Source organism: Delphinapterus leucas, chromosome 1, assembly GCF_059928025.1.
Source record: "Delphinapterus leucas isolate spDelLeu-1000000601 "Yukka" chromosome 1, BTC_Dleu_Yukka2, whole genome shotgun sequence".
Lineage (NCBI taxonomy): Eukaryota > Metazoa > Chordata > Mammalia > Artiodactyla > Monodontidae > Delphinapterus > Delphinapterus leucas.
In genome coordinates, this window is record NC_143129.1 from 163749946 (window position 1) to 163775984 (window position 26039).

Here is a 26039-nt window from a genome sequence, read left to right on the forward strand (position 1 = left end):
CTTTACCATCACCCCTCCATGCACTGCCAAGCCTCCTGATGACGGCTAGGGCAGATCCCCACAGAAGGTGGAGCAGAGACCATCCCCCGAGCGTTTGTGAAGGCCGTGTTAGGTATCCGCCCCTAGACCAGCACTGCGGGAACAGATGCATCAGATCTAGGCCCTTGCTGCAAGGGGCCTGCGCTATCATGGTAAGACAGAGGAGAAAACAAACGAGCTCTTATTAAAGCAAGATAATTGCAGCAAACAGAACCAATGGGAGCACAGAGAAGGGGCAGCCGTCCTTTCTGGGGCGTCGGGAAAAGCTTTATCGAGAAAGGGAGCTTTAAGTCTTTAAAATGACTAGAGAGACAGGAGGCAGTGGAGTGGGAGGGAAAGCATCCTTCTCCACCCCATTCGGAGACGTGATCATTCTACACGGGACTATTTAGGGTCCAAAGGACTCTCACTCTGCTCAGTGTGACTCACACCCCCAGTGGACCAAAGGCTCTTCCTGTACCAGGACCTGGATTCTGTCACCAAACTGGGTACACAGGACATGTATTAGTGTCCTAGGGCTGCCCTAACAAAGCACCACAAACTGGATGGCTTTAACAACAGAAGTTTATTCTCTCACAGTTCTGGAGGCTAGAAGTCTGAACTCAAGGTGTCAGGAGGGCCACGCTCCCTCTGAGACTCTGGGTAGACTCCTTCCTTGCTTCTTTCTAGCTCCTGCTGGTGGCCAGCGATCCTTAGCTTATAGCTGCATCATTCTCATCTCTGCCTCTGTGGTCACACATCCCCGTGTGTCTCTCTCCTCTTCTCATAGGACACCAGTCATGTTGGATTAAGGGCTCACCATCTTAACTTGAGTTCGTCTGCAAGGACCCTATTTCCAAATAAGGTCACATGCACAGGGACCAGGGGTGAGGATTCAGCACATCTTTTTGGAGAATACGATTCAACTCATAACGGGAGGCTAGCCCTTATTTCCTGCAGGAACACTGTCAAACCATGATATGCCCACTGGGGTAAGGAGGATGGATGTACTGTTCGAAGAGTAGGAAACATGCATCTAAGTGAGACAGGACAGCAGACAGAGAACACCTATCGGGTGACAACGTGCTGAGTTCAAATCCTGGTTCTGTCACTTTCCAGCTCCATGGTGAGTCAGGGAGCCTGTCTGGGGCTCTGTTTCTTCATCTGTGAAATGGACATAATAATACACCTTCGGGCACAGGGCTTCTGTGAAGATTAAGTTTAGATAAAGAATGTGAAAATTAAAATGTTGCAAATTACAAGGTGATTAGTGAGTAGTAAGTGAGTACGTAGGTAGTTAAATGAATGGGCTCTTCTGGCACATCCTTATATATACGCAGCTGGGAGGCAATGGAAAGAGCCCCAGATGAGAAATCAGGAGACCTTGATTCAGGCCCAAGCCCTGGCCCTCACTACTCTGGAAATGGGAATGGGTTTAGACTCAAAAGGTTTCTAAGGTTTCCCCATTTCAGAACTTCTACGGATGTTCAGCAGTGAATGTTTCCAGAAGTGGGGAGGAATGATTCTGTGCCATCCACATTCCCTAATCTTTCCATATCTTATTCATGGCCTGGATAAGACAAAAGTCACATGAGCTTGAGAGGGATGGTGGTACAGCAATCAGCAAACAGCGTGCAGAAAGATCTGGATGGACTGGAGTAAGTGGCTCAGTTACCAGGATAAGATGAAGTGGGAATAAATATCAAGTCCTGTGTGAAGTTTCAAAAATATTAGCTACTAGAATTTATCCCAGGGAGTGAGTGTTGCTCTATTCTATTCTGATCAGCCATCAGAGAACTGGGCATAGACGTGGGGACCTCAGCTTGAGATGGACAAGGAGAGGACTTAAAGTCAAGCCCAGTGAGCGAGGTTAACAGCCCCCTGAATGTTTATTCGGGGGAAAGTGGACTCAGGGGAGACTTGAGAGCTGTGTCCAAATATTTGAAGGGCTGTTCTGTGGGAAAGAGGAATTAGGCTTGTTTGGTGTGATTTCATTGGAGAAGAAAGGGACATATCGTTTGTTGAGAGCCTACTATGTGCCAGAAGCTGTGTGTTCATTGTCTCAGGGTTTTCAAACAGTGTCACACAAAGACCTGGGCTACCCTCGGTGACCACCAAGGTGGTGGGATAGGGGATGCCCAGCAGGGAGGCCTCTGACCCTGCCTCCATCCCTTCCTGTAAACCTTCTTCTAAGAGGGGATTTGTAGCTAAGCACGAGTTTGAATAGTACCGCTTCATCTCATGCAGTGCTCACAGCTATGTGATGATGGCTGCTCTTCTGTAGAAGAGGAATCAGAGCCTCAGAGGGTAAGTGACCTGCCCAGGGCCACACAGAAATGTGGGACCTGGCAGAGTCAAGATTCGACGCTGGGTCTCTGTAGCTTGAAGGCCCATGATTTTCTCTTATACTGGGAGCCTCCCAAAGTTACAGAATTTCAATTCCTTATCAAATCTTTATAGAAGCTGAAGCTTTGCCCCAGTCAAGTGGACCATGAGCCCAGTCAAATAAGTCATGAGCCTGGGTTCCTTGTTACTAGAGATTGGGATTAGGTTGGCCATTTCACTCAGCCAGTATTGATTAAGCTCCTGTTATGTGACCAGAACGAGGCTAGGTACTGTGGCGACAATAGAAGACAACATAGACTTGGCCTAAAAACATACGCTGTGTGACTGCTGGTCACAGACTAGGTGTGGGCCGGACTTCTCCTCGGAACCATGACAAAATAGGGAGAGAGAAGAGAGTCTGGACGTTTAGACCCCTCACTAACCCACAGGGGCTACACAGGTTCTGTGCACAGAGGCAGCAGCTTCTGTGAAGATAGAACAGACTCTGGAATTGGACCAGAGCTGGTGAATCCCAGCTTGGCCCCAGCTGTGTGACCTTAGGCAAGTTATACGGTCTCTCTGAACCTCAGTTTCCCCACTCATAAAATGGAGGTAATAATGCCGACTATATGGCATCACTGTGCAGTGTTATGAAATGAGATCACGAAGGCTCTTGGCACAGTGCCTGGCACAGAGGTGCTGTCCCCTGGGAGCTGAGAAAGTTCCGTGATGACCACTGCCCTCCACTCCGGGCTGTGCCCTCCTCTGCGGGCCACGTGCCTGTCCCCCAGGTGGCCCGTGGTTGCTCTGATAGCCCCGGTCCTAGGCCCCTGCCTCACCCTCACTCCCCAGACTGGCTGGGAAAGGAGGCGTTTCATGGTGGCCACTGTGTAAAGTGTGAAGGCAGACGTGGCAGAAGACAGACCCTGGTCACCAAGGGCCTCAAGGCCTTGTAAGGAGTTAGCACTTTGTTCAGCGGGAAGAAGAGCCTGGGAAGGGTTAAATGTCAGGACGGGCCTGCCTTTCCCTTCTTGTCCTTCCACCTTTGACCTTTGTTTGAGGGTGACACCCATGGGTCTCACACCTTCATGGCGAGATGCCCTCTTCTGTGGAAGAAGTGGGTGGTCGAGTTCCCTGAGGCCCCGATATGACTGTGCCCTTTCCCGTCTGCTCTGGGCTTCCCTCCCTGCAGCCTTCTAGGTCCCCTCCACCCTCCTAGCTACTCCCCCTAAGCTCTTGCATGGCTCCCCACTGCCCCCTCAGCGCACGCACTTCTCAGGCTCTCAGCTTTCATCCTCTTTTTGTAGAACCTTCCACTGTTGATCACATCTACTCCCATGACTTCAACCTCAGCCTGAACCCTGGTGACTTTCAGATCTACTCCCCACTTGCATGTCTAGCTGTGACACATCTTACGTAGCTTCCCCCTCGGACATCTCAAGCCCACCCCATCTGTCTTAGGCCTATTCTGGCTGCCATAACAAAATACCGTAGACTGGGACGCCTGAATAACAGGAATTTATTTTCTCACGATTCTGAAGGTTAGAAATTCAAGATGAGGGTTCTGGCTGATTTGGTTTCTGGTCCGGACTGGCTTCAGATGGCTGCCAGATGTCTTTCTGGCTTGCAGATGGCTGTCCTCTCACTGTGTCCTCACGTGACCTTTTCTTGGTGTGTGCACATGGAGGGAGAAGAAGAGTGCGAGTGCGTTGTCTGTTCTTATAAGGACACTAATCCTATCAGATCAGGGCCCCACCCTAGGACTTTGTTTAACCTTTATTACTTCCTTAGAGGCCCCATCTCCAAATATAGCCACACTGGGGGTTAGGACTTCAACATCTGAATCTGGGGGAGACACAAACGTTCAGTGCATTAACACCATCCCAAACCAAGCTCTCCATCTCCACCCCCACACCCCCTGCTCCCATGTTCCCATCCCAGTGAACAGCACCACCATCCACACCATCGCTCAGCCTCATCTCCACTTCCTCCTCCCTCTCCCACCTCTGACTCAGTCCCCAGGTTCTGCCAGTTCTCCCTCTGCGGCGCCCCAGCTCCTCTGTCATTGACGTGGCTAGGCCCTCGTCACCTCTCACCTGATGACGACACAGTCCTCCTACCCAGCATCCCTGACTCCAGGCCCCTCCCCCAGCCCCACCCATCTGCCTCTTGCCGCTCAGTGATCTTCCTAGAATCCAAATCTGGCATAGTTCCCTGCTACTTAAAAAAAACAAAAAAAACACAAAACTTTAATGACAGCTTCTCACTGCTTTCAGGATAAAGCACAGTCATTCATGTGGCATCCAAGGCCCCAAATGATGATAATTCCAAGCCAAATTCTGGCTCCTATGAACCCATTCTAGGCAGATTACAGTTTATTGATCTATCTGGTCCTACAGGGTGTAGCCCAGTGCCTGGCACAATCGGACACCCTTCCTCTACATCCTCTCAATCCCCTTTTGTCCCACTTTACCACCTCCTGGCACTCAGGTGCCAAGAGCCCACATTCTTCACTGTCCCCATAGACTCTGGGGTCAGACAAACCCACTTTATAATCGAGTTCTGCCATTGGCTCTGTGTGTGATCTTCAGCCAATCCCTCCACATCCCTGAGCCTGAGTTTTCTCATCTGTGAAGAAGGACTGATAAACATTCATCTCACAGGGGTCTTGCGAGGATTCCGTGCAGTGAAGCCTCTAGCGTGGGGCACGGCACACTCGGTTTAAAAGCCTGATCCCCTCCCCTGCTTCCCTAGTCCTGCAGCTCTTCTAACCTGCACTCATGACCCAAAGCTTCAGAATTATCTCCACCCCCATCTTAGCCCTTCTTTTATCCCAGCTCCTGGGGAATTCCATGCAGGACAGACATCTTGGCTCAGAGATGGGAGGGTGGCCGGGATGCATGTGTTCCACAGGTGGCATGAGGCATTTGAAGGCAGAAACCCCCAGGCATACCTGGCCCTATCAGCATCAATACCCCATCTGCCCCTGTTCAGGTAGAGAAAAACTTCCTTAGGGCAGGCAGGTGACACTGCAGTATCATCACTGCCCCCCCCTGCCCCGCCCATTAAAAGTTTGAGGTCCTGGGTGGGAAAAGTTGAGGGATTTATTTCCCAGAAATACTTCTCATTATGCTTGTCACAATCCCAGGTCAGGGTGGGGGAGGGGCCTCCAACTCTGTCAATATCTGAGTCTTTGGCACCTAGAAACTCAGGCCCCCTCCATGAGGGCAGCCAGCTGTAGGAAAGCATCCATATTTGCAATTGCTCTGCTTCCCAGCAGAATAAGAAATATTTAAGGAACAGGCAATTAGCACTTACCAGAAACATTATAAAATTACATACAACTTGCTAACAAGTTTTAGCATCAATCTCGGAGTCTCTTCACTTCCTGACTTGGAGCCTGGAATCTGGCAGCCTAATGCTAAATCTCGGAGGCCGGCCTAAGGGAGGAAGGAGCTGGGACCCTCACCCTGGAGATATGGAGAAGCAAGGCAGTAGAGATCGTGCGGAAAGGATGCCCAGTGGCCCAGGGGACTCGTGTTGGAAATAAGGTCACCTGTGTAGTCAACATCATCTAGGCCCCTTTATGTGCTACAGACACTGTTCAGGCCGCAGGGGCACAAGGACAACAAGACAACCTGTGCCTTCACCCAAGTCTTAGTCTGTCTTCATTAGAGTCCAGCAAGTATGAGAAAATGGGGAAATTTCAAGGAGGGGCAGCTAACCTTACTTGAGGGCATCAGGGAAGCCTCCCTGGAGGAGCTGGTGTCTGAAGCTAAGACTCGTTTATAAGATGGAAAGGAGTTGGTCAACATCCCAGAGAGAACAGGTTGACTTAGAAAGCCTGATCCCCTAGGGTTGCCTAGGGTTGAAGCTAAAACTTCCACAGAATAAAGTTTGAGAGCAAGTAGGGGGAAGATGACCAAGTCTAGCCTTCTGCAGGCAGTGCCTGCATCCCCTTCTCCAGAGCTGAACTCTGGTGGTGGCACCAGGAGGCCTCCTGAAACAGATGGTGTTAGAGCTGAGCTTGAAAGGAGACCAAGGGCAGCAGCCCAGCATCCTGACTCTGCTCCTTTTTGGACCCTGCCTTTCCTCCAATCAGAGCGTTAAGCACATGGCCATTTTCAGCCTCCAGTCTGCAATTTTCAGGACCTCTGTCTCTTCTTACTTTATCCCCATAAGCTCAGAGGCCCAAACTTTCCAACTTCAACCAGGAATGACACCAGGCATGTTCCTAAGATGTTCACTGAGTCTCCATGATACCCTTAAAGCTTCCTCAGGCACTGGGACCTAGAGGTTGGCTAGATACAGGCAGCAGCTGCCCCTCTCAGGAAGGCCCAGTGGGACCCACGCTACACACGAGTCTTTCTTGGCCCCCGGGAGGCCAGGGGTGCTAAGCAGTGAAGGATGCTGCACCTTTAAAATTTGGCAGGAAGTCATCTGTCAATGAGATATACTCTTTAAATACATGGGCTTTTGCACACGGCAAGCTCCAGTTTGGAGCTGATACAGGCAGGCAGCCTGGGGGCAACCTGGATGTTCTACATGTTTGTCTTCACCCCATATTCACCATATTCACCCCTGTTTCCCAACCTCCTTCAGTCTGTGACACACCCATGACAGTGTGGTGGAGGAAAGGGACGGGAGGGAGGAAAGAGATGGGAGGGACGAATGTCACCCACTTCCTCCACCCACATCTCCATCCCATTCATGAAAACTGTGTGCAGAGAACGATGCACAGGTTCCCAGAGATACACGTACAGCTGCCCTCTGTCTCCTGCCTGCTTGTGCCCTTCCCATCATCAGTAGAAGCGTACAGTGGGATGTGTCCCAGGAAATCCATGAGATCCAGGCGCGCCCAGAGGTCGTCTTAATGCACCAAAGATGTCCTGGTCACTCATTGGGAGTCTGTGCTGGTTGAACAATTGGTCTGGAGGGCTCAGGATGCGTAAGGCACTGCGCTTGGTTCTGGAGGTACAAAGAGCAGTAGGGGTGGGACCCCCGTCTGTAAGGAGCTGATCCCGGCTCTTCACGGTCTCCCAGACCATCTCTCCAGCCTCATCTCCTTTCATCATCACATCCTGCCACATTGAACTTCTAACTATTCTCCAGAATTAAAATAAATAAATAAATAATTGTCCGAGGGGGCTGGGAGTGACAGAGAGAGAGAGAGAGAGCTCCTAAGGCTGCCTGGGTGACTCAAGGGTACAGCCCCAAGGAAGCACTTGAGCTGACACTGAGAGATGATTCTTTGTCTAGTTGACAAGTGGAGGAAGAAAGGACAGCAGGTACCAAGTTAGAGCCACGTGAGAGCCGGCTGGGCTCTGCCAACAATGGGCCAATAATGACCTTGAGGAAACACCTCCTGGTTCCTGGTTACGTGCCACGTGCTGGACATTTCGACAGTTGTCTTACATACATAAACTCATTTAATTCTGAAAACAACCCTGCAAGGTTGCTGTTCTTATTACCATTTCTGTATTACAAGTGACAAAACTAAGACTCAGAGAGGATGTGAAAGGTACCCAAGGTCTACTACTTAGTGTCAGAGCCAGGATACAGATCCGGGACTTGCTCAGAGTCCTCACCTTCGCGCTATTTTGCCCCCTGCCCGTGGCTCCGTTTTGTGGTGAACCTCAAGGTCGGACATGGACAAATAGGAGGCTGGGGCGGGAGGGGGCAGGCAAAGGTCCTGCCATGCCAAGGAGTTGGAGTTTTCGTCTGTGGATTTTAGGGAAGCCATGGAAGAATCAATGAGCAGGGCACACTAATGATCAGATGTTCGTTCCTGGGTGATCTCGTGCTGCTTTGCAGAATATGACAGAGTAGAGGGAAGGGGCAAGGGAACGGCTCTTGCCTAACACCATGCCCAGGTGAGGAATTGAGAGGGGTGGACTTGGGCGGTGAGGGGAAGAATGGAGAGCAGAGGGTGCAGGGATGTCCCGGAGGAGGAACCGCCAGGAGGTGGTTAGCGAGGGCTGTGACAGGGAGGGGAGGGCAGAACCCAGGCTGATTCCTGTGTCTGCCTGGACAACCTCCATGAAGCCTCTTGCCTCCCCCAGCTGCAGCCCGAGACCGGAGCTGCCTCCCCTTCGCCCCCAGAGGTTGTGTGGTCAGGTACACACCCCGTCCCGGCCCGCATCATTTACTCTGTAACTATCTCTAGAGCCACCTGACTGTGAGTTGTCCAAGGGCAGGGGCCCTGTGTCAGGCAGCTCTGTATCATTAGCACTGAGCGTGGCATTTGACACACTCCCCGTGCAACACATATCAGCTGTGCTCACACACTGAGCAGCGTGCTGCCTGGGCTCCAGACGCTGTGCTAAGTGATCAACAACACATAACTGACGCCTGCCTCCATAGGGCTTCCCTTCCAGTGGGTGGGGAGATGAGAAACGAGGAAGCCACGTGGCAGCCAGCGGGGCGCCAGTGGGGGCTGAGATGGTGAACCAAGTTGTCCCTGATGCCCCAACAGACAGTAGGCTCCAGGAGAGTGGAGATTTTTGCCCTTTTTTCCACCGCTGTACGTGCAATGTCTAGAACAGGAGCTAATGAAATGAATAGAGGAATACTTACAATCGGTGCTACAAAGAAAAAGACCAGGGTGCCAAGAGAGCAGAGGAAAGGGGAAACATCTAAGAAGAGAGGTCAGGGAAAGCACCTTGAGGAGGTGACGTCTTAAGCTAAAGTCTGGGGCGTGAGCAGTCGGCCATGTGACATTGGGGAGGAGAGGAAGCTGCAGCCCGGGCTGAGGGAACAGTGAATCAGTGAAGGAACAAATGAAGTCCCAGCTGGTTGGAAAGGCAGCGAATCGTAGCCCATGGTCAGACCCTCCTCTCCCTCTACACGGCGCTGCTCTTCTTGGAGCACATCCAGTGGTGAATTTATACAGACACGAGAAGCAGTTCCTTCTCTACAGACATTGTCATAAAAGAGGATTCCAATTTGGTATCACAAATTGAAGAACCTGGGGAGAAGACAGTAAGGTTGATCACAGACGATAGGAATAAAACAGTGGAGAAAGGGGAAAGCGAATATGCAGAGCCCAGTCGTGATGGAGTTCTGAGGGTCTTTGAAGCACGCATCTTGTGTTCGCCTTGCTTCTGGTCAGCAGAAGGAGGGAGAGGGAAAGATGAACACTTATAGAGGGGAATTCTGTTAGGCCAGATAACAGGAAGCTGCACGCGTGATTTCCTCCAAGTCAGAATTTGGCTTATGGATTTGCAGTTCTGGGTGGCCAGGAGGGTCAAGGTCACGTGCCTTTTCAGGCAGGGCTGTGGAGCCCAGGGAGTCCCCTTGCAGGAGGGCAAGGGGACTTGGTTCCCGTGTGTCCCCAGCAGGGGTTGGCGCTGAGCTTGGAGGGAAGATCCAGACCAGGACAAGGGTGTCTGAGGGCCAGCCCCCAGCCCCGCTGGCTTCCTGAAAGGAGCTCTCAAACTCTCGAACCATCCTGCTCTGTTCTTTTTTTTTTTGTGGTACACGGGCCTCTCACTGTTGTGGCCTCTCCCATTGCGGAGCATAGGCTCCGGATGCTCAGGCTCGGCGGCCATGGCTCACGGGCCCAGCCGCTCCGCGGCATGTGGGATCTTCCCACACCGGGGCATGAACCCGTGTCCCCTGCATCGGCAGGCAGACTCTCAACCACGGTGCCACCAGGGAAGCCCAATCCTGCTCTGTTCTTCCTCTCCCCCGACCTGGTCCTGATTCCATGGTCTGCACATGCCCCTCTCCAACGCCTTGGCCCTCTTTGCCAAGTGCACCCTTAAACCTGACTTCCCCGAGGTCACCCCTACCCAGGAGCCCTCTCCAGCACTAGCAGCTCCTGTCCACAGGCCCCGTGAGCTTCACATTTGAGCCGTGGGCTCGTGCGCTCGCTCTCCATTGCTGTTCCACCTATGTGCAAACCCTTCCCTTTGACCTAGACTGTCTCCACCTCTGCGACTCGCTGCCCTCCTCATGGATGTCACCAGCCTCTTCCTCTCCACTCTGAGTCTCACCATCACCTTGCCTCTTGTTTCTCAACCTTCTCCCATCCTGTCAGTGCGGACCTTGCTCTCTGGCACCTCTGAAGCCTTCACTCCACCCACCTGCTCTAGGGCCCCTTGTCCCTTCTGCTCCCCCACCGGTTCCTCCCTCTACTCCATTCACCATCCTTCTCTTGGCCTCTACATCCCCATCCCCTCCCCCGCTCCTCCTCTGTTCACTTCCTTCCTCCTTCAGCCTGAGACCCTTGCATCACACATCAGCCATTCCTTGAAGAGTATCCTTGACTCCCTGCTCACCGCCCTGCCGTTTTTCCACATGCACATGAACCAGGTTCTGAGGGATCTGGGACAAGCCACACAGCCCTGCTCGGTGGCAGCACCCCTGTAAATGAGCTGTCTCCACCCTCCGTGGAACCCAGGGTGCATGGCAGTCCTTCCAGCCATGATTCCTCTTCTCCAGGTGACTGTTGCAGACGTTCTTGTCAACGTCGCATCCTTCTCCCCACAACCCGTCCCTCACCTTCAGCAAACATCATGACACTTCGTCCTCCTCCACTAGGAAAGTAGAGCCTGTGTCATCACAAGATCTTCTTCAACCTCCCGCCCTCCTACCTGAAAGCTCGCTGTGATCACCTCTTCCCTCTGCCCCGCATCACGAGGGAAGGGGAGCTTCCTGGTCTCTAAGGTGAGCCCCCCAGCGTGCGCTGGGCCCCGGGCTCCTGCTTCTCCATAGCCTCGTGCTGTCACTGCCCATTTCAGCTAACCAGTGTCTCTCATTCAGTTATATCCATTCATATTCTCTCTCTCTCTCTCTCTCTCTGCCCTCCCCTAGCATTTAATTATGGTCAAGTTTCTTTGACCTTAAAAAGCCTTTTCAGCTGCCCCCTCAAGGCCATATTCCTCATAAGTTGCCGCCTGAATTCTCCCTATTGCTTCACTTCCAAGAAATGCCTTCTTTATGAGTCATCTACTCTTCCCGGATCGTCTTCCTCTTCTCCCGTCAGTGCCGGGCCGGCCCCACCATCACACTCAGTCTCCTGCCCGTGAGCTCCTTTCACTGACCTGCTTTCCAGTCCTTTCTACACTTCCCTGCCACGTTCGATGCCGTTGGTCTCCTTCCTGAAACTCATTCTCCTCTAAGCTTCCGGGGCTCCGCTCCCTGCAGGATCTCAGACTAGCCTTCTGCTGGTCCCTGCGGTGTCCCTAGCTGTTCTGTCCGGACTGATGTCTCCCCTTGGGTGGCCTCATTCTTCTCATGACCCTCTATGAGCTGAATCCAAATTCTGTATTTCTAGACCAGATTTTCCTCGTGGGCATAAGACCCACATAGCCCCTTTCTACTAGGTTTGTCCCCGTGGAGGTGCCAAGTGACCCTCCAGCCCTGCTCCCTCCACATCTGGTGAAGATGAAAGCAACCCAGTACCCAGGCCAAGCCCTGCAGTCATCGTAGCCCCTGCCTCCCCGTTATCCCCTGTCTGCTCAATCTCAGTGTGGCCTGTGGCTTCTTCCTGCTTTAGACCTCCCAAGTCTTTCTGCCTCTCCCCATCCCCTCTGCCTGTGCCCAGTCCAGGATGCTGTCAAAACAGCTCCCATGGGCTTCCCTGGTGGAGCAGTGGTTGAGAGTCCGCCTGCCAATGCAGGGGACACAGGTTCGTGCCCTGGTCCAGGAAGATCCCACATGCCGCGGAACGGCTGGGCTCGTGAGCCATGGCCACTGAGCCTGCGCATCCAGAGCCCGTGCTCCGCAACGGGAGAGGCCACAACAGTGAGAGGCCCGCGTACCGCAAAAAGCAAAACAAACAAAAAAAAAAACAGCTCCCAGATCATTGGAAGCCTCCCTCTAGAACGGAACCTCCATGGCGGCAGGGCCTGTGTCTGCCTTGTTCTCTGTCTCACCCACAGTACCCAGCACAGTGGCTCATGCTAAGGAGACACTCAAATGTTTGTTGAATGAATGAACGATCTCCCTGCCTCCAGAATTGCTGCCCCCAGACCGTTCTCCAGGCAGCAATCAGGGTGACCTTTTAAAATCCACACTATGAAATGCCAAGTGGAATGAAACCCTTTCCTGAGCCCGCATTGCCTACACTCTGAAGTCCAGTCTCGTTAGCAGGTCGAACAGGCCCTTTTGTGGGTTGGCCCTGCCTGCCTCTTCCAGCCTCATCTGGCATCATCTGGTGGAAAGTACTCATGCTTGTGGAAAGGCAATGTGGCATGGTGGTGAAGAGCCCTGGAACCATACAACCTGGGTTTGGACCTCAGATTCACCATTTCCTGGCTCTGTGACCTTGGATGATTACATCACCTCTCTGTGCCTCAGTCTCCTCACCTTTAAAATGGAGATAGTAGTACCCAGGTCGCAGTGTACTGTAAGGATGAAATGATGCACTATGTAAAGTTCTCAGAGTGGCTGCCGGCACACAGTCAGCGCTAGAGTGATTAGTTCTATAACTAAAAGTTCGTTATGATCGTAACGATTAGTTAGTTATCATCACTGCTGTCACTGCAGTCCTGCAAACAGCCTCTGAGACTCTGCATGGGCTCCTCCCCCACCTGAAGGGTCCTTCCTCTCCTCTCCCTCCCACTAATGCCTTTCTCTTCTTCCCAGCTTCACTGAGATGTAATTAACATATAACATTGTGTAAATTTAAGGTGTACAACGTGTTGATTTGATATATGTATATATTGTGAAGTGATTACCACAGTAAGGTTAGTTAACACACCCATCACCTCACCTTACAGTTTGTGTGTGTGTATGTGTTGAGAACTTTTAAGACCTACCCTCTTAGCAACTTCCAAATATACAATACACTGTCGTTAACCAGAGTCACCATGCTGTACATCATATCCCCCTGACTTAGTCATCTTATAACTGGAACTCTGTATCCTTTTACCACCTGCATCTATTTCCCCCACCGCACTCTTGTCAACCACCATTCTACTCTCTGTTTCTATGAGTTCATTTTTTTTAGATTCCACATATAAGTGAGATCATACGGTATTTGTCTTTCTCTGTACAACTTATTTCACTTAGCATAATGCCCTCAAGTTTCACCCATGTCACAAATGGCAGGATTTCCTTCTTGTTTGTGGCTGAGAAATATTCCATTGTATGTGTGTGCCACGTTTTCTTTACCTGTCCATCCATCAGTGGACACGTAAGTTGTTTCCATGGCTTGGCTGTTAGTAAATAACACTGCAATGAATCCCACATACTCCTTTCACCTGCTGGCTCCTACACAGGCTTCAGGCCTCAGCTTAAACATCCTCCAAGAAGGCCTCCTCCAGGAAGCCTTCCCTGATGCCAGGGTTGGGATTGGGCTGAGATGAGAGAGACATTCACCTTGGGCATAATTTTAAGGGAGGCACCAAAGAACTCAGTAATTAAATAATATTTTAATGTAGTATTTTTAAAAAACCAAGATTAATGCAAAATATCCATGATAAAAAAAGAGCATTTCAATAATGACAGGCTCTTATGGCCAGGACTAGGGTGGGACAAGTGAGGTGAGCTGTGCAAGTGCTGGATCGGATCTGGTCTTTTTATTAAGTTCTGGTGTTTTTCTTCATGTTGGATTTGATTTATAGGCATCAATTTTGATTTTCTAAAAACATAATATTGCACTAAGATCGGATTTGTCTAGATGGCTGAGTTTCTGTGCTCCCTACAGTTTTGTGTGCAAGGTTAGTGCATCACTTCCCGCACCCTGTTTCCAGCCCCACCCTCCAAGTTTGAGTTGTGTTGCTCCTCCTGGGCGCATCCATGGCACAAACCACCCTGTGTCGTAAATACTCGCTTCCTTGTCAGGATTGTTCAGTCCTTGAGACCAGAGCCCACGTCCAGGTCTCAAGTGTCTGGCACAGGGACTGGCACACAGTAGGTGCTCATTATATGCTTCTGCTCGCACTGACGGCAGGAGAAACCGGATGGGTGTGGAAACAGCCAGGCCTGCCCAGTGGAGAGGCCTGGGCAGCTTCTTCCTCCCGCTCAGGATGCTTGTCCTCTGGAGCTGATCACACCTTCAGGGTACCTGCTGTGGTCTAAGATGCAGGCAGGTGGACCCCACATTTACATCTTCTACAGCATGTTGGGGCCTCACCAGGACACCTTAAACCTGGGTCCTGTCCCAGGCAGTGAGCCCCAGCTCTGTCTTCAAACACTGGGTACCTTCTTCCAGGTCTCAGGATGCCCGCAGTGACAGTCCTCGCCAGGGCCTCACGCCCCAGAGAGAACGTGTTTGGGGACACCAGAAGAAAGAGGGCCTCGCTGCTCACTCCTGCAGGCTGACTTGTCCCGGGGCCCGTCTTCCGTTCCTCCGATCCCCTGGGGCTCTGGGATCTGGAGCCAAGGGGCCACCTTCCTGGGAATGCCTCAGTGGCTGCCCTCCCCCAGCCTTGGCAGGAGAAGAGCCAGCTTCAGAGGAGGGTTGAGGTGTGCTTTCAGGCTGTGTGTAGAGGGACAGGCCAGGGGCACATGTGAGATGAGAGGCAGGTGAGCTGACCCACCCTTGAGTTCTCAGGCCTGGTGTCTGCTCACACAGACCCCTCTTCTCCCCCGAACCCAAGGACTCTTGCTGTTTGACTTAGATCTCTCTCTCTCTTTCACACACACACACACACACACACAATCCCAGCCAAAGAATGCCTTGTTCTGCCAGTAGTAGGGAGCCATGAATGTGACAGTCAACAGCCCATCCATGTAAGGTGGCAGTACTCCGGGCTCACCTGACCAGCCCACAGGGCCCAACAGCTGTGGTAAGAAAGCTTTTGCAGAATCACCCGTGTCAGGGCCATGCACAGCAACTTCGGGGACTATGGCTCCTGGCAGCCCATAATGGTGCCTACGGAAAGCGTAGGGTCCCTTTGGCCTGACAGTCCTGGGAAGGTGTCCAAAAACTTCCCCTTACTCCAGCCGCCTCTCTCCCGAATCATAGGACTCCTGCCGTCCTCACCTCACCATCTGTCACATCAGCCATGCCTCGCGTCCTTCCTGCAGGGTGCCTTCCTCTCTGGGAGCAGAGCTCCTCCCCCGCCCTCTCTCCTGCTTCTTCCTCCCCGCCTCCCTGCCCTTCATCTCTCACAGCACCAAGCACAGGGCTGGTGGAGGCGGGGGCAGCTCCGGGGGAAACTCCAGGGACTTGGCCAGGACAGACTCCTTTCCTGGAACGTCGGGGTCCTGATTGACTCTGCCACGAGGCAGCCAGCCCATCATGTCCCCAGAGCCCAGACCCTCAGAGCCGTCTCAGGGAACCCACTCCCTGTCTGATTCACCGCTGTTGAATCAAATGAAAATTTAAAGGCATACTTAATGAGTCATGTGTTTCATTTTACCTGCTCCCATCTTAAATTGAATTAAAAATGTATCTTCGTGAAAGTGCTTCCATATCAGAAGCCAGTGAATATTGATTCTCACTTAGTCTCTGGCTGGCGGAAAGGCAAGCAGCAAACCGTCAGCCACCTTCTCATCTTGCGCTTGCCTGGACGGCTCAGGAAGGGACTGAGCTGAAAATCTATCAAGTGACGTGAGCAATCTGAATGCGAGTCAAGTCAGTAAAGATCGCTCCGACCCGTGAGCTTGTGAATTCCTAGGACAGTTGTCTCACAAAGCATGTAGACCCACCTTCCCTGAATGAAAATATCCAAGCACCTGGAACACTGTGTGGACATAGAGTCCAGGCATTTGAGAGCAGGAGGGCCTCATCCTCCCAAGATGCTGTTTTAAACACGACCTTGCAGGGTTTCTCATCAAAAGCCCACCTGGGTCCCTCCGAGCCCAGCCTCGTGGCAGAGGTGCAGCATGGCCTTCCAGCTCTGAGAGGCATGGAGTCACCATGTGTCTCTGTTTTCTCTTTTCCTGTCTTGCAGAGATCGAGCAGGGCAGTTGTGGAGATCCTGGCATACCTGCCTACGGCTGGAGGGAAGGCTCCTGGTTTCGCCACGGTGATACACTCCAGTTTGAGTGCCAGCCGGCCTTTGAGCTGGTGGGGCAGAAGGCAATCACGTGCCAAAAGAATAACCAGTGGTCGGCTAAGAAGCCAGGCTGCGTGTGTAAGTGAGCGGGGAGGGCGCCGCGTCGGGGTCTCCACCGAGAGGCCAGGGGCCCATTTCCTAGCTAATCCGGACCCCATCCTTGGGAACCTCGTAGGTCGTAACCGTAGCTTCACTCTGGTTGGTTTCTTCTCCTTCTCAAAACGTTGCTGGCTGAGTCCTCATTTCTGGCAGTGACGTGGATCATAGCACTGAGAATGATTGCTCTTGACATTTGGGGGCCTTCTTCAACGCCATCTTACTCTCCCTGGTGACCCTTGAGAGCAACGTCAGACCCTGACATTTCCTCCTCACCCTTCTTGCTGTCATTGACGCCATATAGTCAAGCCAGGGCAGAAGGTGCTGGCGATGATTTCGTGAGACGGTAGACTCTGTGCCAGCCTTGGGGTACCATGAGACACCATGGCCTTGCGGGGATGTATACAAAGTTTCATCAGATTGCTTCCTCTTGCATTGGATTTAGGGAGGGATGGGGATCAAGCTGTCTTTGAATTGTTGATCTTTCAGAGAAAGGGTTGGAGTTGAGTGCTCTGTTCTCCGGAGATAACAAGGAATCCTTTCTTCCTTTCTCTGGGATGGTCTGACCTCACTTTCCGGCGCAAAGAATACTTTAAGTCCTGGCTCCCAGGGAAATTGGCAAGTGTAAGGGGACTGTGTATACGGGAGCAGGCTTGGTCTTTGTTGAGAAATCAAAGGTTCCACCTCTCGGGGCTGTCACCTCTTCTCCCAGCCCTCGCCACTGCCCCTCTCCGTCTCTTACAATCTGCTTCCCTCGGGGAAGGGCAGACAGACTGACCCTCTGATCTTTCTTGCCATCTCAGTGGGCTTCTCAGGGCCTTGGAGTGCTGCCTCATAGAGAGTGGTTGCCCCTTGGGGCCGGGGAGAGGAATGACATGGGAGACTATAAGGGAGTATCTGTGATGACAGAGAGTTTGGCATGTAAGTTGGTGAGTTGGGTCATACCACGGTGATTCTACTTTTCAAACAAAAAAATCACTTTGTGTAGTTGACAAAGCATTTTTGATGACTTGCGAGCTTATGTAAGAATTCTTGCCGAGGTTTAAAGATCAAATCGTTCTTAGATACACATTAAGCAAATCGCCCTTACTGAAAAAAATAAAATTGCATGAAATTGGCTGCCCATCTCTGGCCCAGTGTGGTTAGATATGTGTACCCTGAAAGCCAAGGGGACCAGAGGGGCAGGGGAGGTTAGCAGGGGGCAGCTCCAGGCAGGCAGGAACAAAGGGCCTGACAGTCTAGAAACGAGCCCAGGGCAGAGTGGGTGGATGGAATGGAGTTCCCCAGGGTGGGTCGGAGGCAGGACCTCAGAAGGCAAAGGTCCAGACTGTGGGAGTCCCAGCTAGTGTGGGTGTTCCATCTCTGAAATCCATCTAGGTGAGACAAGGCAGGGAGAACTGGAAAGGGTCAGGTCTCTGGCGCAGGAGTGAAGTGTGTAGCAGAGCCAGCCAGCCACTTGGAACCAGGATAAAGTTCCCTGCCTCACAAGCTGAGAGATGCGGGGAGCAGAACGCTACTGGGGGAGGGGGGGTGGGGTCTGTCACTCAAGCCCTCCAGGAATTTACTTGACCCTTTGGCTCTTAGAAGTAGTTTCAGGAAATGTTTCTAGAACCTTCTGTAAGTGCTGCTCAGCAGGCCCCTCGTTTCCAGGAGGAAAGCTGACAGGATGCTGGGTACTGCTTACAATCACCTGAGAAGAGATGAGGGCAGAGCAGTCCTGGAAGATATGGGGCGGTGCTCTCTGTGGTTTAAAATAAGGAAGAGGGGCTTCCCTGGTGGCGCAGTGGTTGAGAGTCCGCCTGCCGATGCAGGGGACGCGGGTTCGTGCCCCGGTCCGGGAAGATCCCACATGCCGCGGAGCGGCTCGGCCCGTGAGCCATGGGCGCTGAGCCTGCGCGTCCGGAGCCTGTGCTCCGCAACGGGAGAGGCCACAACAGTGAGAGGCCCACGTACTGCATAAAATAAAATAATAATAATAAAATAAGGAAGAGGAGCCCCAGGCTTACTGATGAGAACTGTGAAGCAGGCACTCTGGGGGGCTAGGATGGCATCTCTTCTTCTGAATGATTCTGGGAGGTGGGGGATGGTATCCCCAAGGTACTCCCATTACTAGGGCTTTTCTGGTCATTTGGGTGTAAGAGACACAGCTTGAGTCTCAGGGGTGCTGGCTTCAGTGGAGGAGGCCAGGGAGAGCCAGCTGGCCCCAGGCCTTTGCACCACAAGCAAGGTCACGAGTGAGTGCCATCTGTCCGCTCTCTACTGAGTACCCAGCCCCTAAGCTGATGCATCCCTAGGTCCTGGGCTCTGCCCTCAGGTGGTGAAAGATGGTACTAAGAAAATCCGGGTGCTCTGAGAGAACTTTGGATTCAACATCTGGAGACCTGTATCTTAGTCCTGGCTCAGTTTTGTGACTATGGCCAGGGCAACTTCCCTCTGGAGTTTGGTTTACTAATCTATCCGATGGGGTGGCACTCCCCAAATTCTAAGCCTCTATGATCGTATTTATAGAAAAAGACAACAGTGACATGGACAGTCCTCACATTTTCCATCGTGAATACTTGGAAACCACTCTCTAAACTGGGACATTTACAGAGCAGCTCATGCTTCAAGGGATAAAGTTAAAATTTGGCGTTCTGCCTGATCCCAGATCAAATATATCATAGTGTGTGATCTGCAGAAAAGGGACAACATCTGTAAGCATTTATAAAAGTATAAAATAGTACAGTCAGCCTCTGTGTTTTATAATGTGGTCATAAATGTACATAGAAAAGCACCTCTAGCAAACATCAGCTTAAGTGTCCTAAATTTTAGCACACATTAGTCACAATAAATATTAACACGATATTTAGCAAACAGTACTGTTCTTTCCTTCTGAGGGTTTAGAAGAGGATTGGGGGGATGTTTTGATGGCTCAAATTTCTTTGAACATTTGTCCAAAAAGTGCACAGCAGCGCATTGTTCTTCTCTTGAAACATTTTCTTCAAAAGAGTTCCTTACTCGGGAATTGCCTGCCGAGACTACACAAGTACACTGTTGCCTTCATGTTCCAAAACATTTTCTGTAGCAAGCAGAGACTTCAGAATCATCTCGTTGGCTTTCGATCTGTCCTCACAGCAGTAGATGCTCAATAGATGGTCTTTTTTTCACTCGGTTTTAAAGAAGATGATGTTTCTCGCAGTGAAAAGCATTTTGAAAGAAAAGATGGAGCCAGCTTCTCTCCTCTTACTCTCTCTTCTTCCTTGGCTAATTCACATCTCCAGGGATCACTGCTCCAAATCAGGTGGCACCAGTGCCACTTTCCGTCCATTCAACAGTATTTACTGTGTGTCTACCCCGTGCCAAGCGCCAGGCATTGGAGTCAGAGCTCTTTGGGCTCTGCCTGGGAAACATGCTCAACCTGGGGTCCTGGTGAGAAAGCTCCCCGCAGGTTACACATACTCTTCACCTCCCTCACAGGAACATCGAGAGCCTGTCCACTTATTCCTCCACGACAAGAGATACAAGGGAAGGAAGATACAAATAACTCTGATGGTGGTTTGCACAACACTTGATGCTTTGTTGACAGGCTAGCAGAATACTTCACACTTCATAAGGAAGTCAGGAAACCAATTATCAGTCCATTAACAGCCACTTGCAGAAGAAGTTTCAAAACAGCCTTCACCAGAGAAACGCCAAGACTGCACAAATGCCAGCTTCCTTTCGCCATTTTGTAAACCACCACGAGAAGGTGTGAATCCTAATTGCTCAAGTGCCTAATGTATATAGCATAGGTGTGAAATGGGAATATACTGAGATGTATACAGTGCGAGTTACAAACCAGCAGCCGAACCTTGAGAGACCAAGGGAGGGAGAAGTGGGTCCTCTGGGCCTCAAAGAAAATGTCACAGATGATACAGGGCTGGAGCTGGGGCTTGAAGGGTTGGGAGGTAAAGGAGGGTGCTCCACACAGGGATGCTACGGGGAACGGTCCTCTCCGAGCGCCCTCCTGTCCCTTGCTGGACAGAGAAATGGATTGAGTCCTAGGGTCATGAGGATCCTCAACCTCAGCGCTACTGACATTTGGGGCCAGATGATTCTTTTTTGTCGGGGGCAGTCTCGTGCATTGCAGGATGTTTTAGCAGCAGCCTTGTTCTCTACCCGCTAGAAGCCAGTAGCACACACACCCACCTCCCGCTGCCAGTTGTGACAGCCAAAACCGTCTCCAGACATTGCCATACATCCTCTGGGGGAAAAAGCCACCCAGGATGGAGGACCACCAGTCTAGGATAACCTAGTCTTGTCAAGTTCTAAATACAATGAAATCTGTATATTTGCGTTTTGTGTTAGATCGTGATTAAAATCTATAGAATAGTGACAGTGAGGAAGCATGGGGTAAGGGAACATGCCAGCATTTATTACATGTTTTGTGTCATTGGGAAGATAGGCGTCTTCCCTACAACGTTATGGAATATTTATTCTCTCATTTTTACAGATGAAAACAAAGCTCGAGGAGACAAGGTACATAGGCTCAGAGGTTATAGAACCATTAAATGATGGGCTGGAATTTAAACTATTGATTGACAGAACAGGCTTCTACTCCATATCCTGTACTCTCTCTATGGCACCAGACATCCAGAATCCAAGGGGTCATCTGCAGCAGGAGAAACAGGGAAGTCTTAGGACAACAAAATTCGTCCAGACTACAGAAACAAACTGTCGTCTGTGTTACCCCCCATGAAGTAACAGAGATTGACAAGAGTGAAATAAGTTCATGAAGACTAGATCCATGTAGTCCCTTGTTGGGACTACATCAGTATTTGCACACCAATATGCAATATACTGATGTCAAAGGCATTTCCTCATCTTTACTTTTTCTCGTTCCTTCTACCCATCCATTTATCCATCCATTTTGATTTATTGAGCACCTGCTATGTACAGAGTCAGCTGCATAAGAGGGTATGGATTTTCCTGGTAAAATTCTAAACTGGAGGGCCTCTGGGGATGATGCTGCTCAGCTTGAAGTGGTGATCTCGTAGTGCCGTGTCCTATATAATGTGCTGTTAACTCTTTCAATAAGTATCTGGGGCTTAAGGGCCACTACTCAACACAGGCTTTTGGTATGTTCTAGTATTTTAAAAGTTTAAATGAATAAGATACTCTTAATTCATTTCCTTAATCATTTTCAAATTTGGCCATTCCTTTTTGATTCTTATGCATGTACACACATATTTCGTATGGTTTTAATCAAAGTGAACATACCGCCTCGCATTCTGTCTCTTCAAGTTCACGTTATATTGCATATCTTGCCATGCTACTACATGTCTTTTGTAGTTATCATTCTTCACGCCTATGGAATATTATGTCTAGTGAGTGGACCGTAACTTAGGCTACCAATTATGTTCAATTATTTTTATACACGGCTATAATGAACATCCTCAAGTGTATGGACTTTTTTTTTTTTCTTCTTCTCTTGAATTATTTTCTTAAGATAAGTTTCCAGGAATGACGTTGTTGGGCCAGAGTAGGAACATTTAAAAATAGCTCTTGATGTATACTCCTATGTTTCTCCCCCAAAATGTCGTGCCGGGTCATAATGTCAACAGCGAAAGCTTTAAGGTTAAAAATAAGATTCGTATAATACATGTCCTTCCCATCCAGAAATATGGCATAGATTTCTCTGGTGTTCATCTACTTCCCCTTTTCTAAATATAACAACTTTGTGGCTTCCTTCATATAGGTCACATATATCTCTTGTAACCTCTACCAGCATCGCCAAACCTCAAGTATTTGTGCGGCCTTTTAAAAATTGCTAATTTAATAGGTATAAGTTGAATACATCCCTCCAGCACACCCTTGTCAACTTCCGCAAAGTGCCAAATGTTATAAGTGCTGCGAATGTAGAGACGAATTGAGCACAGCCCTTGACTTCAAAGAGCTCGCTCTAACATGAAGATAGACATAATTATGTAAATTAAAGTGGGCTCTTGTGGTTCAAAATTTAGCTTTTCAACCAGAAAGCATTGGTGAATCAGATGCATTTAGAACCTGCCCCATGAAGAATTCATTCTTTTATTTAACACATATCCATTGGGAGCCAGCGATGGGGCAGGCATCGTAGTGGGTGTGGAACAGGGAAGCAACAGCCCCTCTGCTCTTACAGCATAGACTTAGGTCATTGCTATTAGAATAGTTAGGGCTCAAAGAGGGGAGGACAGATTTGAAGCCCTGCTGGGGAGGGAGCTACCCTAGTGGCAGTACTGGGTTCTGAGAAAAGCCAGGGGGATCTGGACCTCTACAAAAGGAGGATGTTCATTGGATACATTGACACACATACACACACACACACGCGTGCGCGTGCACACACGCATGCACAGTCTGCGTACTTGATTTGCAGTGGTTCCTAAAGGGCTTGGCTGCTGCCAACCGTGGGTGAGTGAAAGAAGAGAGGTGGGGTCCATGGGAGTAGGGTCTGGAGAGACTGGTTGGTACCCATGGCTGGAAGCATGCCCCTGTTGGAACAAGAGGTTTGAAAGTGGTGTCAGGTTGTCCATTACAGGACCCTGGACAGAGACTCCAGTCCTGGCCTTTCTCCAGCTGGCCTGGGTCCAGTCCTGCCCAGCGAGGACATGGGGCATTTGCTATTTGTAACTCCCGTGTAACAATTGTTTGTCCTGACGTGTGGCTGCGAGAGTATCATGTTGGTATTTTCCTTTCCAATTTGAAGGATCTTTCTATTTGATACACATATCTTCCCAATCTCTAGCTTTCTTTTTTCTTTCTTTTTGTTTTGTTATTTTACATTGTACAGTTCTTTTACATTTTTATACAGACAAATCTCTTGATATTTGTGATTTCTTTTCAAAGCTGACAAAGTTATCATTCTGCCACAGATCTGAGAAACAGCTTGTTGTATTTTTAGTTATTTGTCAGTAATTTGATTTTTTTTAAAAAAATATAATTTGTTATTCCATCTGGAGTTTATTTAGATGAATGCATGATATTGTCCAAACTGTTACACAGTTTTCCAACACGACTTATTGAGTAATTCATTTCCCTTTTGATTTGAGAGAAATGAATTGTTCTACCACATTCTGAATCCTCAAATGTAGTTAAGTCTATTTCTTGACTCACCACTTTGTTGTGCTGCTCATTTCTATCTTAGCACCGGTGTTGAATAATTTTAATTGTTGTTTTATAATATGTTCTAATATCTGGCAGAGCTGGAAACTACTCCTTCCTCCCTTAATTATTTTCTCTTTCAGAATATTCATTGTTATTCTCATCTGTTTGCTGTTCAAGATTAATTTTAGAATCATTTTGTCATAGTAAAAAAATAATCCTATTGGCATTTTGTATGTGTGCTCCTATTAAACTATAAATTAACTTGAGGAAAATAGGCGTTTTTATACTACACAGCCTTCCCATCCAGAAACATGGTGTGTCACTCTCTTTGTTCATCTACTTTCACTTTTCTAAATATAACAGCTTTGTGATTTTCTTCACATAGGTCACATACGTCTCTTGCTCGCTGTATTTTTAAACAGGCAGGTGCTTTTTCACTCCCCTCCCACCTCGACCGCAATGCCCTGTGCACACATGAAGCATGTCCTGTTTTCCCTCCTCTCTGTGGCTGAATCCTGGCGTTCACCCTAAATATATAATCCCAGATTTTCCAGGACAAGTGCAATTTCAAGCATCCTTTCCTTTGTCCCAGAAAATATGATCACAATGGCCAGAGTCCTTGGAAATTGCCTCTCTCAAATGTTCAGAGCTAGAACTGGGATCAGCTGAGGTCTGAAAAGGTCAGCCTCGGTGTGAGGGATAATATTCCTGGGAACTGCTTGTGATTGGGGCAGGGGCTGTGATCAGAAGGGTGGTGTGAACTTCCTCCGCTGATGTAGAGTTCTCCTCGTTTCTCTGGGCTGCCTTAAAGGTCCCGTGAACACACACGTGGCCCCGGGAGAGAAGCAGGGAACCTGGGGATTGCTTTGGTCCGAGTTTGTCAATTTCAGGTCCATTCCTGGAAATTGAAAACCAGCGTGTGTAGTTCTGGGCCCCCTTCCTCCGTCACCCAGGCCCCCAGCACCTGGACACTGAAGGCGTGTGGTCTCACTGTGCTAGTGATGAGCAGAGCTGGGGGGCGCCTGCTCTGTAGAAGGACCCCAGTATTCCAAAAGTGTCAGCTCCTTGAGCAGAAAGTCCTGAGGATGGCAAGAGCTGGGAAGCATCTCTGTCTGCTCCTGCAGTGGGGAATGGGCACTGCAGTCATGGCTGCAGAGCCTACCAGGACCACAGGGGCAGCCTGGGAAAGGTAACCCAGAGTCGAGGGAGGCCGAGGCTCGGAGAACTAACCCTGAATGAAGGGATGGCTCACAAAGGGGCCTTCCAGCACTTCCAATCAGAATATCCAAGGAAGTAGAGTCAACACTTGTCCTACCAGGCCAGTGTGGGTCGTACATCACTTGTTACTCTTATTCTTAAATAGGCAGATACTTGATGGGTGAAGGTGGCTTCTGGGTTGAATCAGGTCCTCACCCAGGGGAACAGGGTCTACCTGTGCAGGGTATACCAGCCCCAGCAAGAGGCTGCAGTTTCATTAAGAGCTTTACTCACAGCAGGGACTGGATAGGAAACCAAGAACCAGAACAGAAGCCCAGTCCCTGAGCTGGGGCACACATGGTGGGGCCGGGGTGGCAGGTGGGGAGGGTCCTGAAACTCTGTGGGCCTGTGGGTGTACTGGGTTCCTCGCAAGCCCACCAAATGCTGACTGTATGAAACCAGACTCACATCTCAGCCCACTGGTTTGAGGGGACGGGACTTCCCCATGACTGTCAGGCGTGGCTGGGCTGGGCTCAGGATCTGGCTGTAAGAAGTGAGTCTGTGGAATAAAAGTGTTCAGTGTACCTGGGTAGGGTCTCATCAGGCAAAGACTGGATGTGAAGGGATGGCTCACAAAGGAGGCTCCCAGCACATCCAAGGAAGCAGAGTCAACACTTTTCCTACCACGCCAGTGTGGGTCACAAACAGCACTTGTTACCTTTATTTTTAAATGGATACATTATGGGGGCAGGAGGTATCTTTGATGGCCCTGCCCAATACAAAATAAACCCACCCAGCTAATCATGAGAATCACTCACAGGCTTTTTAAAATACAGAATCGTGGTCTCATCCCCAGAAATTCTGATTTAGCAGGTCTGGGATGGGGCCCAGCAATGATTGTTCTAAAGCCTTCCTAAGTGTTCTAGATCAGATTAGTGAACCCCACTAATAGGGAATACCTGCTGTGTGCCCGTTGCTTGCAGGGGTGTTTGGGATCATTCCTGCGGGCCTTGGTCCCCTGACAAGATGGCAGCCTCTTGAGGCATGGGGCTGGGATGTACGTGGTCATATGTTGTGATCATATGTTGTTGCTATGAGGCTGGCCAGGCTGAGGCTGCCATAACTCGGGTGGTTACGATGGTGGAGGCCTTCTGGGGTCCAAGGAATGTTGACCTCAGTATTGATATCCTGGTGAGGCATGGGATGCAAAGTTCAGTACTGTGACGTTACAACTCGATGTTGCGACTGCCTGCCTTTCACTTCTCTGAATGCAGCAAAATGTGGAGGGGAGGGGCTGCTGTACACCCGACAGTCGGAAAAGGGAACTGGGAAAGGGATGGGCATAAT